Genomic DNA, 6,854 nt, shown 5'->3' with positions numbered 1-6,854 from the left:
TTTGGTCTTCAATGTTAGGTTGTTAACCCTCCAGAAGAGAAGCTTATTGTTATTACCCTACTGTACTAATAGTGTTTAGACAAGATGTCATATCTGTATCTTGTACTATGAATAACTACTATGAAGAAATAATATACAATGTGATAATTACTCTCCTACTAACCTGTTTTGAAACTGTCTCAATGTTATTTCTTTCTTAATAAAATTAATATAAACAAAACATCAGCAGGTCAGAAAGAATGAGTACACCTGGTGGGATCAGCAGATAAATAAAAAGAAAAAAATGAGGAAATCGGTAACAATAATACAATGACAGGAATAAGCCAGTACTTCACAGTAATAACTCTCAGTGTCAACAGTCTCAAATCCCCAGTCAAGAGCACAGATTAGCAAAATAGATCACGAAAGAAAATCCAGCAATATTCAGCATAGAAGAAGCACATTTAATAGAAAAATATAACCAATTAAAAGTCAAAGGATGGAAAACAATATTGCACATGAAAGGAAGCCAGGAAAAGCAGGAGTTGCTACCCTAATTCAGTCAAAGTGGTGAGACATACCTGTAATTGCAGTACTCAGAAAGTTTGTGAGTTTGAGGCCAGCTTGGGCTACATAGCAGGAACCTGTCAATAAATAAATAAGCAAACAAATAAATAAGAAATCAAACAACCTTCCAAAAGGCTGACATTGCAGGCATGTGGCATTTTAGGCATCATCTTTGAGAGATGTAGGATGGCAGATATGAAAAAGATTAATAATAATATCAGGGCTGGTACCACCATAAGGTGGGTAAATTATAGATATTTCTATCACAATTTAGTAAAAATAAAATGAAAATTTTATTGTATTATATCTAACTTTTGTTAAACTGACAGTAAAGTGTTCTTATGTTAAATATTCATCTTTAAAGACAAATACTGAAATATGAGTGAAATATTATGACAACTTGAATTGCTTCCAGACATCCCTGTGAAGGAGTAAAGGAAGACAGTGGGGGACACAGACGGGGCAAGCGTGGCCTTGAGTGCTTCCGTTGCAGTTGTGTGATAAGCATAATAGAATCTCTTATATTACTCCTCTTTTGTATTTAAAAGAAAAAAAAAAACATTTTGCCGGTGAAGACAAGCCTGTGTTTAAATTTTAATCATTTTCACTTTTGAGAAAATTCAAGGAAAGAATTAAGTGGACAAAACCATAGACATAAAATTATTAAATGCAACTTTCTAATAAAAACTCCATTCTGAGCACTGAACTCTTTTTGTTGTCATTGGTTTTGTTTTCTATTTCTTTTGGTTTTTCAATTGTTTTTTTTTTTTTTTTTCTGGAACCAGGGATTGAACTCAGGAAAGCGTTTATTCTACTGAGCCATCTCCCTGGCCCCTGTCTTTTTAAATTAATTTTATTGAGAAGGAAATAGTAATGAGACAGTTTCAAAACAGGTTAGTAGGAGAGTTACAATAATTAATACATTGCATATTGTTGTCTTCATAGTAGTTATTCATAGTACAAGATGCAGACAAGATATCTTGTCTAAACACTATTAGTACAAATCTTTCTTCTCATTGAACTAAGAGAAAGTAGCTGTATATCTATCCTATTTTGTATATACAGATGTATGTATTTTTTTCACTACAAAATGGTCCTTCATTTTTATCTCCCTTTTTTGTTTAGTTTTGTCAGAGATGGGAATTGCATTGCCATTAAAATATTGTAGAAAAAGAAGGTTACAAGGATAGCCAACATTTTGACCCTAGCCCTTCAAGGTCAGTGAAGACTCAGGACATAAGAGAACCTGTACTGTAACATCCTGTAACTCAGTGGTGTCCCAAATTTTCTGTTCAAGGAGATTATAGGACCACAGAGGAAAGTGATCGACAATGTAGAATGTGCCCAAGGAGAGTCACATAGAGAGAAAACATTCTCTCAGGCTTTCACAGAGAGCAAATTGGTCAAGCAATGGCCATGACTCTTGTTTTGGTTTGGTTTTGTGTTTTATTAATCTGGAAAAATAGGTAATTTGATACTACCCTGAGAAGTTGTTGAACTGGTATCTTTAAATCAGCAGAAGAAATGAATTTCACACTCAAGTGTCAAATAATAACCAGCCAATCACTTTTTGACAAATGATATCCAATAAATAATTGCTTAGTAAATTAAAATATAAGTGATTTCTAAAGGAAGAGTCTTAGAATTATGAGTTTTACAATGTGGGTTTTTATTTTGTTGTTTTATTTTTATTTTTTAAAATGTATTTGGTGCAGGGTCTTACTATGTAGCTCAGACTCATAGTGATCTTCCTGTTTTCAAGCCTTCCCAGTGCTGGGACTATAGGCATGCACCACCACGCCCAAACTTGATGACTGGCTCAGCATTCCAGGGGAGAAGGGCTGGTTCAGCATGTGGTACCAGGGGTTGAACCCTGGTCCCTAGCTTACCTAAACAGGTGCTTAGTCTGCTGTGCTATCTTGCTGGCCCTTATTTTGTTTTTGGTTAAGTTGCCTAGACTGGCATTGAAATTGTGATCCCCTTGCCTCAACCTCCAAAGTAACTGGGATTTAAGGTACGTGGTACCACACCAGGCTTGTATGAGTACTCTTTATTTTTGAGATAGTGACCCACTGTGTAGTCCAGCCTGACCTTAAACACATGGTTATCCTCCTGCCTCAGCCTCTTGAGTCTGAGATTACCATGCACCACCATGCCCAGTGTATATGAGTATTTTTTTTTTTTTTTTTTTTGTGGAACCGGGGAACTCGGGCCATTGCACTTGCCAGGCAAGTGCTTATTCCACTGAGCCATCTCCCCGGCCCCCCATATGTGAGTATTCTTAATGGGTATCATTTGCACTGTTATGAAAAGTTTGTATCTCCAAAATTTATATGTTGAATCATAGAGAACACTCTTTTTGAGGTGGACAAAGCCAAAGTGTTCATGAGGGTGAAATGACAAGTTCAGGACTCCAAGACTCTTTATTTGTCTCCATTTCAGTGATGTTATGCTTTCAAAGGATCTTAGCAATGACTTTTGTGTTTTTGTTTTTGTGTTGTTTTCTTTGCGCACTACATTACCCAGGCTGGTCTGGAAATCCCAAGCTAAATGATTGCTCCCCTGCTGCCTCTCCAGCATGTGACTGCAGATATGCACACCACCAGGCCCCAACCTCCAGCAACATCTTTTACTTTCTCTCAGCTGCATCCCCGTTTATCCTCTGTGAGGTCCTTTTCTCATTTGATTCTGTTTTCTTTTTCATTATACTCATGTGCATTCAACAAAGCTTTATGAAATTCCTTCTCAGTAGGAAAGTGCTACAAATGTTAGGAGTTAAATAGTAACTCAAATCAGAGTCTGTCACAGTTTACAGTAATTCTTTTCCAACAGCCCTGACAATAATCAGGACAGATATTGTATGTTTATTATATACCAGATACTTTCTAAGCAATTTTTATCTATTTTTTTAGTTCCATCCTCACTTAAATCTAATGGTATTATTGTTACTCACTTAGCACAGACACTACATTTCTGTCTCATGGTCAGTGAACCCTACACAGTATTTGTCTCTTCTTTACTGTGTTTATTCTCCTACCAAGGTCCAAGTCACCAGAGGTATTTCTATTCATTTATTAACTCATGCACTGGCCACATAGTTATTAAACATATTTGATGTGTCAGGAATATAGGTGTCATTTTGAGCAAACAAAGATTTGTCACAGTCCCTGTCATTGAGGAGATCACAATCTATTAAGAAAGACCCCCCCCCCAAAAAAAAGACCCATTTGCAATCCCAGCACAACTTTTAATGTGCAAATGCAGGGCAAATGGAGAGGAGGAAATGACTAATCATGCCTGAGGTTGCTGAGAACATTTTTTATTAGTGTCTTAACAGCTAAAATAGCAACTCATTAAAGAATCATAGGAATATTAGTCCTATGGGAATCTGAGAAAGGAGGAACCAGTGCAAGGACTATGTGAGTGGAAAATGGCAGGATCTGAGGATGACAGGTTGAGTTGGAAATGGTGAATACTTCATGGTCATGCTCCAAGGGTGTAAGCTGGGAGTAAAGCATGAGGGTCTGAACTTTAGAAGAATGGCCTGGTACTATTTTAAAGGACATCAGCCTAGCAGACCCTAAAGAAAAGAACAAATTGGTAGCTACTGAAGATATATAAGCAAGAATTAATGAATCACCTAAGGCATCAGAAAAGAAAGATTTAGGGAGTTGAATTAACAAAAATTGGTGACTGCTTAAATTTAAGGACAAGAAGTGATTCAGTGGCTGCGTAGATAATGATGGCAGCCAATATAGTAGTATATCAAATGCTACAGGATTCTTAGTGAGCTCATCTACTCAGTATTTTCAAAGCAGCCTCAATTGGCCTCTAAAGGCCTAGAGAAGCAGTAACTAACTCCTATATGGCTATATGGGTCTTACAACAGCCAGGCATTGCTTCAGCTATGCAGATGGATTGAAATTCAGTTCATCTTCACACCTCTGTAAGGCAGGCAGGACTATAGCCCCACGTGATAACATCCTTGAAGCACAATGCTAGTAATGGTGCACAACACTGCTACAATTGTTCTATCTCATTGTTGCTAATGACTAGTATATGTTACTGTGACTAGTATATAAATAAAACTCTACAATAGGCATATATGTAAAGTAGGAAAAAACAGTATGTGGAAATAAGCTTAGTAAACTGAGAGGGATATTAATTTGCCCAAGGCCATGCAGCCAGTAAGTGTAGAGTCAGGTTTGAAATAATATGCAGTTTGTCTCAATAGTATAGTCCCCCTATATCCATGGTACTATGCCTAAGGACTCCCAGTGGACACCTTCTCTCCTTTTGCTTCCTGTCACTACTATTGTGCTTCAAGAATGTTATCAAGTAAACAAGAGTTATTTGAGCATAGGTACTGCAATACTACCACAGTCCTTCTGACAGCCAAGATGACTGCTCCTGTGAGCTGTGGGGCAGCTGGAGTGCACAACACAGACCTGCTGGGGGAGCAGATGACTCAGGTACTGGGTGAGATGAGATGGGAGGGCACAACTGCCCCCACACTACTCAACAGAGCACAGTGCTGAATGCCCCCTTGCTGATTTGTGGGATTTTCCATTTAATGTTTTTGGATCACATTTCATTATGGGTAATTAAAACTGGGAAGCAGTACTGCAAAGGAGGGAGGGCTTTGGGGCTAGAAGATCAAGCACTGAGGAATGCAGCCCATCACAGGATAAACTTTCCAACAAATCCCCTTGTGACCAGGCCCAAGTCCATCTTCTTACTGCTCAAAATCCAATATTCATGAGACAATCATCACAGGAAGGTCTCAAGTTTACCTAAGGGGCTGGTACTCTGAGGAAAAACTACTGTCCCCTCAATAAAGACCATTTTAGTGAACTCAGGAGTGCGTGTGTGCACACGTGTGTGTGTGTGTGTGTGTGTGTGTGTGTGTGTGTGTGTGTGTGTGTAAGGGCTCCAATGGGGAGGAAAAAGGAGCAGGGCATCAGTGGGCAAGAAGACTATATGCTGAGTCAATCCACCAAGTGCTACAACCATCTGTGTCACTCGGGGATGAATTCTTTTCCTTTCTTGCTAGAATATCCTTGTAATAATTAAGCTTCATTCAGCTCCTGGGCCAGTCCCTGTAATTGTTTAGATAAACACACTATACTTCCTATAAGTTAAACATTATCTGTACTTTAACCTTTAGTTAAAGAACAGGATTAACAAGGTATATGCTTTGTGTTGAAGATACACATTTTGATATTACTGCAACATCATCAGAGGACATGGGTCTTATAAATCTAGAAAAGTCATGGATTAGTTCAGTTCTATGACTCATGTCTTTTTAGTCTCTTCCCAGAAATAATTTAACCATGTAGTTTAAGATACTGCACAGGAGAGGACAGTAGAAAGCAAATTTTGTTAGAGAAGACTTCAGCAGAGGTGTCACTTAAAGTAAAGCTAGTAGCAGACTAATTTACATATGGCTTAGCTGTGTGACCTCCAAAACTACTAACATTGAAAGTCAACTACCTTATAAGATCCAAAAGTTGCATTTCTTGTTATATAGGTCTTGCTTTATCTTGGTCTTAACCATCCAGCAGAAGAGTACAAAAATGAGGTATAAAAAGTAATGCCAGGGGTGGGGGAGATAGTTCAGTAGAATAAGTATTTGCCTGGCAAGGGCAAGGGCCTGAGTTCAATCCCTGGTTCTGCAAAAAAAAAGAAAAAGAAAAAAAAGTAATGCCATATTAATATGCTGAGCTGCAAAAGGTTCAAGTCAACAACTTCTGACATTGCCAGTCCTATGGAAAATCCACTACTATTATGGACTACTGGACTATATTGGAATATTTTGCTGAATTCACGCACCTTCAATATTTAAATGACAATGGGATACCCTTCTCTAAGAAAACTAGACAAAAAAATATAAATAAAAATAAACGACCATTTTGTATCTGTATATTCAGAATAGTTAGGATTTTTTTTTCCACTCCGAATGCCATTAGAGCAGATTTGGCTGGCCTGAGTTGTGGGGATCGAACCACAGCCACCTGAGCCTGACAGCTTTGTGGAAGCAGCCACTTAAAGAACTGAGCTAGGGCCGGTCCCCCAGTTAGGATAGATATACAGCTACTTTCTCTTAATTCAATGAACAGAAAGATTTGTTCTAATAGTGTTTGTGGACAGGATGTCATGTCTACATCTTGTACTATGAATAACCACTAAGACAAAAATATGCAATGTATTAATTATTGAAACTGTCCTACTAATCGGTTTTGAACTGTGTCATTGCTATTTGTTTCTCAATAAAATTATGTTTAAAAATCCTAAAGGACCATTTTCTT

General features: G+C 37.9%; 1 long non-coding RNA gene across 1 annotated transcript in view; it reads right to left on the bottom strand.

The window, feature by feature from the left end:
• Positions 1–6,395, bottom strand: part of LOC111814119 — a 23,274-nt gene extending 16,879 nt beyond the window's left edge. The window contains exon 1 of the long non-coding RNA XR_002819190.1: positions 6,343–6,395. This is a non-coding gene — a long non-coding RNA (uncharacterized LOC111814119). The remainder of the gene's footprint in view (positions 1–6,342) is intronic.
• Between the last annotated feature and the right edge of the window lie 459 nt (positions 6,396–6,854).

This window comes from Octodon degus, unplaced genomic scaffold, assembly GCF_000260255.1.
Source record: "Octodon degus isolate 3935 unplaced genomic scaffold, OctDeg1.0 scaffold00272, whole genome shotgun sequence".
In the NCBI taxonomy this organism is placed as follows: Eukaryota; Metazoa; Chordata; class Mammalia; order Rodentia; family Octodontidae; genus Octodon; species Octodon degus.
This window is presented reverse-complemented; position numbering and strand designations above follow the sequence as displayed.